The sequence below is a fragment of the Panthera uncia genome, chromosome B4 (assembly GCF_023721935.1).
Source record: "Panthera uncia isolate 11264 chromosome B4, Puncia_PCG_1.0, whole genome shotgun sequence".
Taxonomy (NCBI): Eukaryota; Metazoa; Chordata; class Mammalia; order Carnivora; family Felidae; genus Panthera; species Panthera uncia.
The window spans coordinates 35,673,007-35,689,143 of record NC_064809.1 but is presented as its reverse complement, the minus strand read 5'-3'; the positions used below and the strand labels follow the sequence as shown (position 1 = coordinate 35,689,143).

At 36.7% G+C, this 16,137-nt stretch overlaps 1 protein-coding gene and 1 pseudogene across 5 annotated transcripts in view; one reads left to right on the top strand and one right to left on the bottom strand.

Annotated features, from left to right (window-relative positions):
• ERC1 (ELKS/RAB6-interacting/CAST family member 1) overlaps positions 1 to 16,137 on the top strand; it is a 511,095-nt gene that overhangs the window by 264,521 nt on the left and 230,437 nt on the right. The gene's annotated exons all lie outside the window — the stretch shown is intronic.
• Positions 9,835 to 11,116, bottom strand: LOC125920066 (Y-box-binding protein 1-like; annotated as a pseudogene).

The window sequence follows — 16,137 nt, the reverse complement described above, 5'->3', positions numbered from 1 at the left end:
ATAAGCGAATTATAGGAGATAGTAATCAAGTAACAGTTTTCTTTAAAAAATAGTTTGGAGTTTAATTCAGATTTTTAGTTTTTCGTCTTGATGCTTTGTTACCAAAAAATCACCTAACTGGAATTGGCACTAAGATAAACATTAGCCCTTCTTAAAGCCGCTTTCCAACCTCAGTGACACAAATTATGAGATTCATAGCAGCAGGGGGACATTTGCTTTGCTTTGAAAATGTGCACCCACATTTTATTGATGTCTGATTTTTAAAGCTCCCCTTAGGAATGATGAGGGCTTATTATAGGATTTATCTTCCTAAGCTTTCTGAGTTGATAAAGAAAAAAGAGAAATTGAGATGGCTTAGGGGAAAAAAAGCATTTCTTTCACATTGTTGTGTCTCTTTTTAAATTTTTAAAAACGAGATCTTGCCATATGCAAAACATGGGTGGACATAGAATGTATTATGCTATGTGAAATAAGTCACAGAAAGGCAAATACTATATGGATTCACTTATATATAAAAAACAAAACAAGTGATCAAAACAAAACAGAAACAGACTCATAGATACAGAGAACAAACTATTGGTTATTAGAGTAGGGAAGACTTCAGGGGAGTGGGTGAAATAGGTGAAGGGAATTAAGAGGTACAAACTTCCAGTTATAAAATAAATTAGTCATGGAGATGTAATATACAGCATATGGAATATAATCAATAATACTGTGATAACTTTATATTGTATGGTGACAGATGGTAACTAGACATATTGTGCAGATCATTTCATAATGTGTAAAAATAATTGAGTCACCATGATGTACAGCTGAAACTAAAAGGATATTGTATGTCAATTATACCTCAATAAAAAAAAAATACTATCTTCAGCTGAAGATTTATTACCATAGCACAGTATTACTGGAAACTTAAAGGCAGTTGGCAATGAAGAAATATAGTCAATCAATGTGCACTTACCTCCTCTAAAAGTCAGTCTTAACTCTGTGGATTCTTATAAACCATAAGGCTTTTATAGAAATACCCAGCATTGTTAAGTGTCCTGTGGGAATGTGAGCCATATTTTGAGGGATGGTAAAAACATTTTGTAAATTCCTCACCCATGGAGCACATTAATTATTTAAAGTGTCATTTGCTGATTTTATTCGCCCTCAAAAACCTTTGACAGTGTTGACTTATTAGAGAAATGCACCATTATTTGAAAAGTCAAGAAATCTAATGACTCCTAAGATGAATTGTAGAAATATGGTTTCTTTTTCAGTGCTATATATGTGACTCCTACTCATATTTGGGTTCTTCATAAAGTCAGGAGTAAAAGATGGCAGTAATACCTTACAATTCCTAACTTGAATATATTGCTAAATTCAGTGGTATCTGTTACCATTAGGTTACTTCAGGTATCACTTATAATATCTTATTTTCAATAAACAGAAAATTATAATCACGTGCTATCATATAAGTCCTATGCATTTATTTTTTTAATGTTTATTTTGAGAGAGAGCACACACATGTATGTGCGGGGGAGGGGCAGAGAGTAGAGGGGACAGAGGATCCAAAGTGGGCTCTGTGCTGACAGCAGAGAGCCTGATGTGGTGCTCAACCTCATGAACTGCGATATCATGAGCTGAGTTGAAGTTGGATGTTTATCCGACTGAGCTACCTAGGTACCCTAGTCCTATGCATTTAAATGAGGACTAAAAGAAAATAATTCATAATTCTTAACTTTGGTATCATCTGCTTTATTTTGAAATTCTGGTCCAATGGAACCAGTGTCCACCCTCTTGAAAAAACCTAGTAGAGTTAATTTTACTGTGCCTTTCATCCTATAGTTCATTAGACATTGCCCAAAGAATAAGCTTTCAGTCGTCTATACTGCACCATTTTCCCTATCTGTTCAGTACTTTCTTGCCTTAACATATTCTTCAACTGTTGTTATTCCTTCTACATCTTCCTACTAAGGTACTAAAAGTCACGAATTCATTTGTCTTCATTCATTCACTGATTCACCAGATAGTTATTATCTACTCTGTGCCAGGCCCTGGCACATACATTCTTAACTTCCTCCTCCTCCTCATATAATTAACATGATGTTATATTAGTTTTAGGTATACAGTATAATGATTCAACAATTCTTCTATTACTTAGTGCTCATCATGGTAAGGGAACTCTTCACCCCCTTTATTCCCCCCCCCCCCCCCCCCCGCCCTCCTCTGGCAAGCACCAGTTGGTTCTCTGTATTTAAGAGTTTCTTTCTGGGACGCCTGGGTGGCTTAATTGGTGAAGCATCTGACTTCTGCTCAGGTCATCATCTCACAGTTTGTGAGTTCGAGCCCTGCCTCAGGCTCTGTGCTGACAGCTCAGAGCCTGGAGCCTGCTTCAGATTCTGTGTCTCCCTCTCTCTCTGCCCCTCCCCTGTTTGCATGCTGTCTCTCTCTCAAAAATAAATAAACATTAAAAAAAATTAAAAGAAAAAGAAATGTCTACATTTCTTTAAAAAGTTTGTTTCTTTGTCTCATTTGTTCATTTGTTTGTTTGTTTCTTAAATTCCACGTATGAGTGAAATCGTACTGTATTTGACTTTCTCTTTTTCTTCCTGAGCCAGCCTTTACCTTATTTGTCTGGAGTATAATTTGGCCTCTCCCCTGGCAACTTCCAGCAACTCTTTCTGGTGTTAAATACGTGTTTATTCTGAACCTCAGGGTTAAAGGTAGGACTCTCATCCTTCTTGTTTCCTGTTCTACCTTCAGAGCATTATTCCATCACATTCTTAAGGTTAGAACCCCTACTTCTTTTAGTCTCATGCTGTGCAGGTAGAGCATTGAAGGCTTTCATTGAAGACTTGTTATCTCACTGACTTCAGAATCTGCATAGATAATTTGTTACTTTGTCCTTTCAAGTTCTTGACCAGTAGCCTGTCTCCCTTGACTTTCTTCATCCCATATTTGGCATTCTAAACCTTGTTGTAATCTAGCCCACCTCCACATTCGCTGATTACAGTACCTTCCTCTATAAACACAATTGCCTGTTATTTCAGCTTTCTTGTTCATTTGAACTTCTTTCCCCCCCTTTTTTTTTTATTGTAATCCAGTAGCCTCGTCTTTCCTTCCGTCTGTATACCCTGTCTTTTCTTCCCTCTCTATTTAGTTTATATTCCTTATTCCATTATTTTAGTAATTCTCATTTTCACATTCTGAATCCTCTTCCTCCTTTATTTAATCAGATCCCATTGGTACCTTCTTGTTGCATTTTGGGATAAAAGCCAAAATTCCTAATAATGCCCTACAAGATTCTTCTACACCTAGCCCCTTCCTCCCTCTCCTGCCACATTTGCACCCTTCTCTTTATCAGACCTTGTATCTTTTCTCTATGTGCTTTCCCACTTTAAGGCTACTCTACAAGCTGGAATGCCCTTTTTGTCCCCATCTCCTCTTTACTTTTTTGGGGAAACTCTCTAGGCCCCCAAAATATAGATCAAGGCCTCATGTTACTTATTCTCATGGTGTTATATATCTTCTACATAACACTATACACAATTTATAATTAAATATTTATGAATTTTATTAATTAATGACTGTGGACTCAGAGCTCAACAGCTAGACAGAAATACATCTGTTCTGTTTTCTGTTGCACCTTCAATGCCTAACACATAGTACCTGCACAGGGTAGGAATTAAATGTTCAGGGGATGGGAGAAAAGAGGGAGAAGGGAGAATGGAAAGATGCAGAACTGGGCCTGGGAACACTTCCCAGAATGATTTATTAGATATAATTATGGAAAACTGTTTTAGAAGACTGGTATTGTAGCAAAGCAACATTAACTCTGAATGCAATGAAGTCTAACTGCCTAGCTTAGAATCCTGGTTCTGTCTCTTCTAGTTGTATGACCTTGAATAAGGCACTTTAACTCTCCAAACCTGTATTGTCTTCTGTAAAAGTGAGATAATAATAATACCTAATATCCAGACTCATAGGATCATTATGAGGATTTAATGAAACAGTGTCTGTAAAGCATTTATTAGAACACTTCAAAGTATTCAAATAATGTAAGTTGTTATTGTTGTTATTACAATAGCTCCAGCTATTCCCTATTCATAAAATACTGTACTATTGGTGTGTATCTTGTCAAAGAATTACCATACATTGACAAAAAGAACATAACAGGAGAAAGAAGATTTCTAGTATAAATGCTAGCATATATCTGTTTCAGAAGTTCTGTAAATTTAAATTCTCAACAGAAGTGATTGTGTGATACCTTAAGGTGTGTGTTGGGAGAGGATGGTAGGAAGTTTATATGTATACATGTAAGTAAGCTCTCACTAATATTTCAAAAATGCTTCTCAACTCAGGAGCTTGGTAACAGTTTTTTCTTTTGAAAAATTTTTTTTGTTAATTGTATAATGGAGTGGGTTGTAATCTAGAATTTCTTTGAAATCAAAAGAGTGGACTTCTCAAGTGAAATGATTTCTGTGATGAATGTTTAACCCCTAGGTACTTCTTTCGTGCACTCCTTTTTTCTAATCACTTCATTCCTTTGGAGACTTATGCTTCTTACCCTCCTAAGAAACTATAGCAAGATTTTCCACAAGCATCTTGGAGACTGCAAGAGTATATTCCCCTCGGCTGGGGAACAGAAGAAGGTGGGAAACTTGAAGATGCGGTCTCTGCCAACACCTGAAGCACCTAATTGCTTTGCTTTCTTAAGGAAAATGGGTCTGTGGTAAAGCCATAATTTGTTTCTTCTTATTCTGAGTAAAAGTTTATTAGCTTGTGATTTAAGCAAACCATCTGGTCCTGCTGGCACTGTACACTGTCAAGCCCTGTGCTTTCTCTTAATATGTTACTGGAGGCAGTTAAGTTACATACTTGAATCCCAGCTCTGGCCTGGACTTTTTTTGTTTCTTAAAACATATGTTTTTGAAGACATACTGTGACCTGGATCACGTTTTTAAATGGTGGAGAATTTCTTCGCTCTTTAGTGTGGTATATATCTCTTCTTTTCTTCTACTCAGCTTTTGTCTCTCAGTGACTATACCTAAAACTGTATAGCTGCTGTGTGGTAGGCGAGTGATGGAATAGATACCCAAATGAAGGTAGTTGAATGTGTTCTCTGGATTGTGGAAAAGTAACTGAGTATTTCAATTTGACCTTGAAACTATTTCCCTGGCTGGAGCCCAAGCACAAATGAGATAATTATTTTGAAATCCTGGTCTGTGGTACCACTCTAGCCTTAAATACAAACATGTTTTAAAACTTATTTGGTTGTATATATAATCTGAAGTAGGAATACCCTGTGGGTCTGGCACTATAATGGACGAGAATGTTAAGCAACCTTTAAGAAAGTTACGTTTCACTAACAAGCAAAATTCTATAAGTGAAAGTATGGAAGTTAAAACATGTCTGTAAACACAGCAGACTAGATGCTGGGAAAATCACTGCCACAAAAAAAAATTGAAGATGGTTGATAAAATATGTATCATAAATTGGCAAGAAAGTAAGAAACTCTCAGGAGATGATTAGTCAGGAAATTCAAATATAAGTACTTGATAAGCTGTTGTACTTGAATATTAGGCTTTGTATCTTGGCAGAAGAAAGAAAAGGTCATGGCAGCCCAAGGTAGAGAGCCTAATATACAACCAACTTCCCCATCCATTTTTTTTTTTAAGAGAGAGAGAGTGTGCTTGGGTCGGGGAGAGGGGCAGAGGCAGAGAGAGAGAATATTAAGCAGGCTCCATGCTTAGTGCATAGCTTGACACAGGGCTTGATCCCATGACTCTGGGACCATGACCTGAGCCCAGATCAGGAGTCCAGCACTCAACTGACTGAGCCACCCAGGTGCCCCATTCCACCCTTTTTAAAAACAATGCACAGTGCCCCAAATTGGTCCTTTGAAAGCATTAAGAAAATTGACTGGCCTTTGGTGATACTAAAAGGTGAACAATTTTTGAAGTGATAAAGAGCTCCTAACTACAAGTCCTGCAAGTATTAAAAAGATACAAGGATATTTTGCCAATACATTTTAAATTTAGACTAAATGAGAAAATGCCAGAAAGAATGAAACTTAGCAAGACTAGCTAAATGTGAAAAAGAAAACCTGAAAAAAATGAGTCCATAATAAAATTTTCCCACCAATTTCAGGCCTGGAGCGTTATACTGCTGATTTTTAATAAACATACAAGGAACAAATAATTTCAGTTTTACAGAAAGAATTCAAGAAAATAAAAAAGTGGGAGTAATTAATCACCAACATACTTTATAAGATTAGCATAACTTCGTATCAAAACTTGATAGAGTTAATACAAGGAAAGGAAAAATTTAGGCCTGTCTCAACTGTGAACATAAATGAAAATTTTCTAAACAAAATATTGCCAACTTAAAGTTAGTGTATGTGGGGACTCCTGGGTGGCTCAGTCAGTTAAGCATCCGGCTCTTCACTTTGGCTCAGGTCATGATCTTGTGGTCATAGGATTGAGCTCCATGCTGAGCGTGGAGCCTGCTTAGGCTTCTCTCTCTGCCCGTACCCACCCTCAAAATAAATAAATAAACATTTAAAGTTACTGTATGTGAAAGAGAAAAATATGCATGAAGACATTTTAGGCCTATTCCAGGAGTCAAGATTGATATCATTAGAAAATTAATTACTATAGTCTATGACATTAAAAGCTGGTAGGAAAAAGTCGTATGATCATCTCAAAAATGTAGGAACTTTACTTAATTTTTTAAAACTAGCTAGCAATAGAATTGTTTTTAAGTTTTTATTTAAATTGTAGTTAGTTAACATGCAGTGTAATATTAGTTTCAGGTATACAATATAGTGGTTCTACACTTCCATACATCATTACCTGGTCCTCATCACAACAAGTACTGTCCTTAATCCCCATCACCTGTTTAACCCATCCCCCCCCCCCCCCCCCATCAACTTCACTTCTGATACTCATCAGTTTGTTCCCTATGGTTAAGAGTCTGTTTCTTGGTTTACCCCGTCCCCTCTTTTTTTTCCTTTTGCTTGTTTCGTTCTTTAAATTCCACATAGGAGTAAAATCACATGGTATTTGTCTGTGACTGACTTATTTTGCTTAGCATAATATTCTCTATTTCCATCCGCATTATTGCAAATTTCAAGATTTCATTCATTTTTATGGATGAATAATATTCCATTGTATACACACACGCACGCACGCATGCACACACACACACACGACATCTTTATCCATTCATTAATTGATGGACACTGGGCTGTTTCCATAACTTGACTATTGTGGGTAATGCTGCATGTAAATGTAGACATTAGGGTGCATGTATCCCTTTGAATACCTAGTAGTACAATCGCTGGATCATTGGGTACTTGTAATTTTTTTTAAGGAACCTCCATACTGTTTTCCAGAATGGCTGTACCAGTTTGCATTCCCACCAACAGTGCAAGAGAGTTCCCTTTTCTCCACATCCTTGCCACCACCTGTTGTTTCTTGTGTTGTTGATTTTAGCCATTCTCAGTGGTGTGAGGTGATATCTCATTGTAGTTTTGATTTGTATTTCTTTGATGATAAGTGACGATGAGCTTCTTTTCATGTGTCTGTTGACACTCTGTATGTCTTTTTTGGAAAAATGTCTAAGAAGGAAACTTCTTAACCTGATAAAAAATATCTATTAAACATATCTATTAAAAATTATACTATAATTTATACAGATAATTTATACTATAATTTATACAAATAAAACTGTTAAAGCATTTCTTTTAGGATGAGGAATAAAATAGAGTACACACTGTCATCATATCTATTCAACATTGTGGTAGACATAGGCAATGCAGAAAGGCAAGCAAAAGTAACAAATACACAGATTGGAAGGAAAGAAAACAATTGTTTTCTTATTGTACATATGATGTGGTTTTGTAAATAGTAAATTAAAAACCTATAGATAAGAGCATTTAAGAAGATTACTAGAGACAGTATCAATATCAGTTGCATTTCTATAACCTGTATCAAAGAGAAAATTACATTTTAAAAAAAGGTGCTGTTTACTAAAACATTAAGAAAATCATATAAAGTGCCTTGGAATAAATATCATTAAAATGTTAAAGATTTTTGTGGTGAAAATTATAAACCTTTTTGAAATATGTTATAGTCCTAAATCTATGTCTCTTTCATGAACTGTTGTAGAACAGTGCCTGGCCTATGGTAGACTCAATAAATATTTTTTGCAGAAATTAAAAAATAGTTAAGCTTCTGAGAAGAGAAGGACTTGTTCTACTAGATATTAAGCCTTATAAAGCTATAGTTAAATTAATGTTTTGGTGTAAGAATGGACAAACTAGTGGATCATAATAGCATAGAAACATACCCATACTTATGAAAATACTTGATGACATGTCAAAGGTTAGGATAGAATGGATTGTTTAAAAATGGATGTTGGATGTCCCTATGGGGAAAAATGAAATTGGCCCCCTACCTCACACCATACACAAAAAAGCAATTTCAAGGAGTTTAAAGACCAGATGTTAAACACAATACTTAACACTCTTAGATAACTTTTCAGTCAGATAGTGTATAACAACCACAAAACAACAGCAAATTGTGATGGTTAGTTTTATGTGTCAACTTGCCTGAGACACAGGGTGCCCAGATATTTAGTCAACTTTATTGTACATGTTTTTGTGAGGGTATTTTGGATGAGATTAACATTTAAATTGATACACTTGAGTAAATCAGATTGCCCTCTCTAATGTGAGTGGCCCTCATCCTGTTTTATTCAGGCCTTCTGGTCAGTTGATTCCCCTCCCCCAAGTAAGAGTAAATCCTGCCTGATTGTGTTTGAACTGGGATATTGGCTTTTGCCTGCCTTCGGACCCTAATTGGAACACTGGCTCTTCCTGAGTCTTGAGTTGGCGCCAGTCTTTGGACCAGAATTTCACAGCTATCTCTCTTGGGTCTTGAGCTTGCTCATTTAGTTTGCAAATCTCGCACTTGTCAGATTCCATAATCTCATGAGCCAATTACTTATTTTATATATATATATGTGTGTGTGTGTGTGTGTTTTATAATATGAATGTTACACATTATATATAATTTCTTATAAAATGCACATCTTAATATATGTGTAACATTTTATATATTAGTATAATAGTTATAGTATGTTATATTAATGTAATTAATGTAATTACATCTAATTTTATTAACATTAATATAGTTTTTATATATATTTATTTATTGGTTAGGTTCCCCCAGAGAAACAAAACTAATGGGACATATATTGAATGAAATGTGTGTGTGTATGTGTATGTATGTATATGCATGCATATACAGCCCTACCTTGGAGATATTGCCAGTTTGGTTCCAGACCACTACAATAAAGTGAATATGGCAATAAAGTGAATCAAATAAATTTTTTGGTTTCTCAGAGTGTGTGTGTGTGTGTGTGTGTGTACATATACATGTAACATATAACATATAACACATAACATATACATATAACATATATATAATATGTTTTTGCTATATTGTGGTTTATTAAGTGTGCAATAGCATTATGTCTAAAAAGACAATGTTTGTGCCTTAATTAAAAAATACTTTATTGCTAAAAAATGCTAACTAGCATCTGAGCTTTCAGCAAGTTGTAATATTTTTGCTGGTGGAGATTGCTTACTTTAATATTGATGTCTGTGACTGATCAGGATGGTGGTTGCTGAAGGTGGGGGTGGCTGTGGCAATTCCTCTTTCTATTTTTTTGTGTTTTTTGGACAACTTTCTAAGACCTTTATTAACAGGTACTTGCTCTTTGTTGACTTTTTTTGAAAAAAATCAAGTTGTAATCTTTTATTACAAACAGGAATGAGGCTTTTAACAATATTAGCTTGACCAGATATGAAGCAGTTTAAAAACCTTTAAGGGTGTATTGAGAAAAAAACAGGCTTTTTTTTTTTTTTAGCATATTTGCCATTACTAAAAAGAGATGTCTTTCAGCAAGAATAATAAAAACCCTGTGATGCTCCATAGATAATGCAGATAGTTCAAGTTATCTGATTAATGGGCAAAAGCAAGCACTTAAAATCTTACACTCCAGTCTTTTGTTCATTTCTTATTGCCAGAATATCCTGTTCATTTCTTCTTGTTGGATGACTGACCCAGATGATGGTAGAGATGCTATACCAGCATTTACTTGGCCCTGCCCTAGTCTGTGGGGCAGGGACCCAGGGGGAGGCAGGTGAATTCTTAGCTGGTGGATCATCTGCTTTTGTCTCTTGCCACCTTGTCGTTTGGGGTTTTTTGGGCATATGTGTAGGTAATTGAAGTTGTGGAGGTAGCAATATTGAGGTGACTGCTTACCTTGGGTCTCATCTTCCTGATTTCCTTAACTTCTTCATTGCTGTCCTCTCTGGACTGTCTTTGCTGAGGAGGCCCCCTGTGGAATTGTTGTCTATAACCCTGATACATACTCTGTCTCACTGGTCTACCTATTCTCCTGAATTCTGGTTGTCAGCACTTTGAGCACTTTTCCCTGCACAAGCAGATTGGAAGACAGTGGTTGATGCCTACAGGGTCTCCACATGAGTAAAATGGGAACTCTTGCCTGCAGTAGGGTCTGGCCTTGGGAGCACTCTCTGATCTCTCATGCTTTCCCCACCTTTACTGTTCTGGTAATTCTGCTGGTAATTGATGGAGGACCCCTGCACTGTGGATAGTGTCTATAATGCTAAAGTTTGATGCATATTTACTGCCTTGTAGTCGAGCTCCACCAAGGCCTGTAGCATTTGTTACCTCCTCACCCTTTGTCTTTCAACCACATCAGACTCTACAGTCTCTCCATCTCCCACACTATGAAGGTACTTCTTGGGGTTATTCCTCTTTATGGCAGTCAGGTGTACAAATACATCTTCCTTGGTGTCATTACTATTAATGAAACCATATCCATTTCTTACACTGAACCATCCTACTGTTACCAAAACCTTCTTGTACATGCTGGTGGGCACCCCGATGGGAGGCCACCATCACCAGCTGTGGGGTCAGGCTTCGTGTCAGCAGTGGTGGGGCAGGGGCAGTGGTTGGGTGACTGGAAGGTCTCCACTTTGCTGCTCATGGTTGCTGTGATGGTGACGGGGCTGGTTTTGGCAGCTGCAGCTCCTCCTGGGATGTTGATGGTGACTAGGCTAGAGTTGGTGGAGCTGCTCAGAGCTCTCTGAGGTCTGCTCTTTTCGCCCACTACCTATTGCAATTTCTTCAGATAAGAACACTGTGAAGTTTGCCACATCAGCTCTTTTTTCACAATTTCTCTGTAGCCTATGATGCTGTTTGGTAGCATTTTACCCACAGTAGAACTTTTTTCAGAGTTGGAGTCAGTCTTCTCAAAGTCTGCTACTTTATCCACTGAGTTTACATAATATTCTAAATCCTTTATTGTCATTTCACCTGTCTTTAGAGCATCTTCAGGAAGGAGTAGATTCCATCTCAAGAAACCACTTACTTAGCTCATCTAAAAGAAGCAACTTCTCATCTGTTCAAATTGTATCATAAGATTACAACAATTAAGTACATCTTTAGGCTCCACTTCTAATTCTAGTTCTCCTGCTATTTTTATTCTATCTACCATTCCTTCCTCCACTGAAATCTTGAACCCCTCACAGTCATCCAGGAGGATTGGAATCAACTGCTTCCAAATTCCTGTTCAGGTTGATATTTTTACCTCTTCCCATGAATCACAAATGTTCTTACTGGCATCTAGAATGTTGAATTTTTTTCAGAAGATTTTCAGTTTTCTTGGTCCAGATCCATAGAGGAGTTCCTATCTGTGGCAGCTGTAGCCTTTCCGAAATGTATTTCTTAAATAATAAGACTTAAAAGCTGAAACGACTTCTTGATGGACTGCAGGATGGTTATTGGTTTAGAGACATGAAAACAGCAATAATCTCATTGTACATCTCCATCAGAGCTCTTCAGTGACCAGGTGAATTGCCAACGAGCAGTCATATTTTGAAAAGAATCTCTTTTTTCTGAGCAGTAGGTGTCAACAGTAGACTTAAAATATTCAGTAGACCATGTTGTAAACAGATGTGCTGTTATCTAGGCTTTGTTGTTCCATTTATAGAACACAGAGCGCAGTTAGTATGATTCTTAAGGGCCTCAGGATTTTTGGAATGGTAAATGAGCACTGGCTTCGACTTAAAGTCATCAGAAGTGTTAGCCCATAATAAAAGAGCCTATATTTTGAAGCTTTGAAGATAAGCATTGACTTATCCTCTCTAGCTATGAAAGTCATAGATGGTATCTTCTTCCAGTATAAAGCTGTTTCATGTACATTGAAAATCTGTTGTTTAGTGTAGGCCCCTTTATTAATTATCAGAGCTAGATCTTCTGGATAAATTGCTGTGGCTTCTACATCAGCACTTACTGCTGCTTCACCTTGCATTTTTATGTTATGGAGACAACTTCTCTTAAACCTTATGAGTAGTTCTCTGCTGGCTTTAGATTTTTATTCTGCAGTTTCCTCACGTCTCTTAGCCTTCATAGAATTGAAGAAAGTTAGGGCTTTGCTCTGGATTAGGCTTTGTCTTAAGGGAACACTGTGGCTGGTTTTATCTTCTGTCCAGACCACTAAAACTTTCTCCGTGTGAGCAATAAGGTTGTTTCACTTTCTTATCATTCGTGTGTTCACTAGACTAGCACTTTTAATTTCCTTCAAGAACTTTTCCTTTGCATTCACAATGTGGTTGCTGGTGCAAGAGGTCTGGCTTTCAGCCTCTCTCAGCTTTGGACATGCCTTCCTCTCTAAGCTTAATCATTTCTAGCTTTTGATTTAAAGTGAGAGATCTGTGATTCTTTCTTTCACTTGAACTCTTGATGCCATTGTAGGGTTATTAATTGGCATAATTTCAGTATTGTTGTATCTCAGGGAATAGGGAGGCCTAAGGAGAGAGAGTGTGACAAGGGAATAGCCAGTTGGTGGAGCAGATAGAGCACACAATATTTGGCAAATGACGTCTGCTATCTTATTTGGGTGCAGTTTATGGTGCTCCCAAAAGAATTATAGTAATAACATCAAAGATCACAGATCACACATCACTATAATGTATAATAATAATGAAACAGTGGGGTGCCTGGTGGCTCAGTCGGTTAAGCATCCAACTTTGGCTCAGGTCATGATCTCACGGTTTGTGGGTTCGAGCCCCGTGTCGGGCTCTGTGCTGACAGCTCAGAGCCTAGAGCCTGCTTTGGATTCTGTGTCTTCCTCTGTCTCTGTTCCTCCCCATTCATGCTCTGTCTCTCTCTCAAAAATAAACATTAAAAAGATTTTTTTAAAAATAATAACAATGAAAAAGTTTGAAATACTGGGAGAATAACAATGTGACAGACGTGAATTGAGAAAATGCTGTTGAAAATATGGCAACAGAAGGACTTGCTTGACACAGGGTCACCACAAAACTTCAGTTTGTAAAAAATACAAGGTCTTTGAAGCACAATAAACAAGGTATGTCTGTACACACACACATACTGTATTCAGTGTATATCCCATTGCTTCTCTTTCTCTTCAGAACTCTAGCACACCTATAATAATCATTTATTTCTTCATCACAAAGATTGGAAGGTTAGTAGAGTTGGCTTTGCTTTAGTCCTTGACTGGGTTGGCCGTGCCCACGTGGCTCTTTCTAGGACCCAACTGAAAGGCAGCAGCTACTCAGAATGTTGGGTTTTTTGGCAGTGGTAGAACTACAACCTAACTACATGTATTAAGAGCCTCAGCTTGTGTCTGAATTGTCATCCCAATGGCCTAAGCAAGTTATATAGCCAAGCCAGAATAAGGGTCATTAAAGGCAGTATACTCTGCCCATCATGATACTATGGGAAGGATGTAGATGAATACTAATAGTGTAGTGTAATGAATAATTGGGACCGCTAATTCAGTCTACTGAAGGCAGTACAAATTGGGGAATATCGTATGACCCTGGGTAGAAGAAGGATTTCTTAAACAGGATGTAAATGTCACAAATCTTAAAGGCTTAACGAATTTGTTTATATTAAGATATTTTTGATCATACAGAGATACCATAATGAAAAGGAACACATAGTGTACAAAGTGGGAGAAGTAATTTCCTAAATATTTAATTGATGAAATGTTGGTTTCTGAGAATATATGTTTAAAATTCTTCCAAATCAACGAGAATAAGAAAAGCCAGTGGAGGCAGGGGGAGGGGCAAAGATTTGAGTGGCAAAGAAGCAGCAGCACATATGGTCCCTAAACAAATGAAACATGTTTAACCATACTGGTTATTATTGAAGTGATGAAAGAACTTGATAAAATATTTCTTGAGAAATTTATAAAGAGGAAATCAGGTTATTGCTATCTGCACCCAGTGATCAATGTTGTTGCTAAAAGTTGGACAACCATTATGTGTCTCTCCATATGCTATAACATGAAGTACACAACTTTATTTGTGGAGTACTGTTGTTAAAAAGACAAATTGAATCTCAATCTAATGAAGACTTTAGATATAACTTTCATTTTATAGGAAACATGAGAACAAGAGGAACAGCATAAATAGCACCATAGAAAAAATAACCGACTGAACCCAATATGTGGGGCATTCTATAGGATATGTGACTCAATTTTGTCATGAAGCTAATGGCATGGAAAATTAAAAATGTTAAGCAATATGGCAGTTGTCCAAGCACCTTTGAGTCAAAAGAATATCCTTTCCTCATTGAATTGCCTTTACATTCTTGTCAAATCATATTGCCATAACAGAGTTTATTTCTTGACTCTCAGTTCTTTTTTTTTTTTTAATCTCTTTTTCCGTTCTTATGCCAACACTACCTTGAAGTTTTGTAGTAAGTTTTGAAGTCAAGAAGTAAGAGTCTCCCAATTTTATTTTATTTTTTTCAAGATAACTTTTCTTATTCTGGCTCCCTTTCATTTTCATGTGGATTTTAGGATCAACTTGTCACTTTCTGCAAAAAAAGACAGAGTTTTGATAGGGATTATGGTGAACCTGTGGATCATTTTGGGGAGTATTGTCATTTTAACAATATTAAGTCTTTCAATTGGTGAATGTGATGTTTTTCCATTTATTTAAATATTCTTTAATTTCTTGCCGTAATCTTTTAGAATTTTCACTATACATGTTATGCATTTTAAAAATTAAATTTATACCTAGTTATTTCCTTCTTTTTGATACTATTTAAAAAATTTTTTTTTACATTTATTTATTTTCGATAGAGACAGAGCACAAGTGGGGGAGGGGCAGAGAGAGAAGGAGACACAGAATCCAAAGCAGGTTCCAGGCTCTGAGCTGTTAGCACAGAGCCTGATGCGGGGCTAGAACTCACAAACCACAAGATCATGACCTAGGCCAAAGTCGGATGCTTAACCGACTGAGCCACCCAGGCGCCCCATTTTCTGATGCTATTTTAAATGGAATTGTTTTCTTAATTTCATTTTTGGAATGTTTGTTGCTTGTGTATGGATAGACCATTGGTTTTTGTGTATTGATCTTGTATTCTGCAACTTTTGTATACTTGTTGATTATAATTTTTTAGAGGATTTCTTAGCATTTTTCACTATATAAGATTATGTCATTTTCAACCAGAAAAAGTTTTGTCTTCCTTTCCAACATGGGTACCTTTTAATTTTTTGTGTATTCTAATTTCCCTGGCTATTACTTCTAGTACAATATTAAACAGAAATGGTGAGAAAGGACATTCTTTCTAGTCTTGTTCTTGGTGCTGGCCTTAGAGGGAAAGCATTACGTTTTTCATCATTAAAGAGTATATTAGCTGTGGGTTTTTCATAAATGCCCTTTATCAGGCTGAGAAAGTGTTTGTTTTTTGGGTTTTTTTGTTTTTGTTTTTTGTTTGTTTGTTTTGAGAGAGCGTGTGTAGAGGCAGAGGTGTTGGGAGGCAGAACAAGAGAGAAAATCTTAAGCAGGCTCCACACCTAGGAAGGAGCCGAATATGGGGCTTGATCTCACAACCATGAGACCATGACCTGAGCCAAAATCAGGAGTCGGATGCTTAACTGATTGAGTCACCCAAGCACCCAAAGAAAGGTTCTTTGTATTTTCTTGACTGTTTCTGTTATGAAAGGTTGTTAGAAATTGCCAAATGCTTTTTTTCTACATCTACTTAGATAATCATATGGTGTTTTTGTCCTATA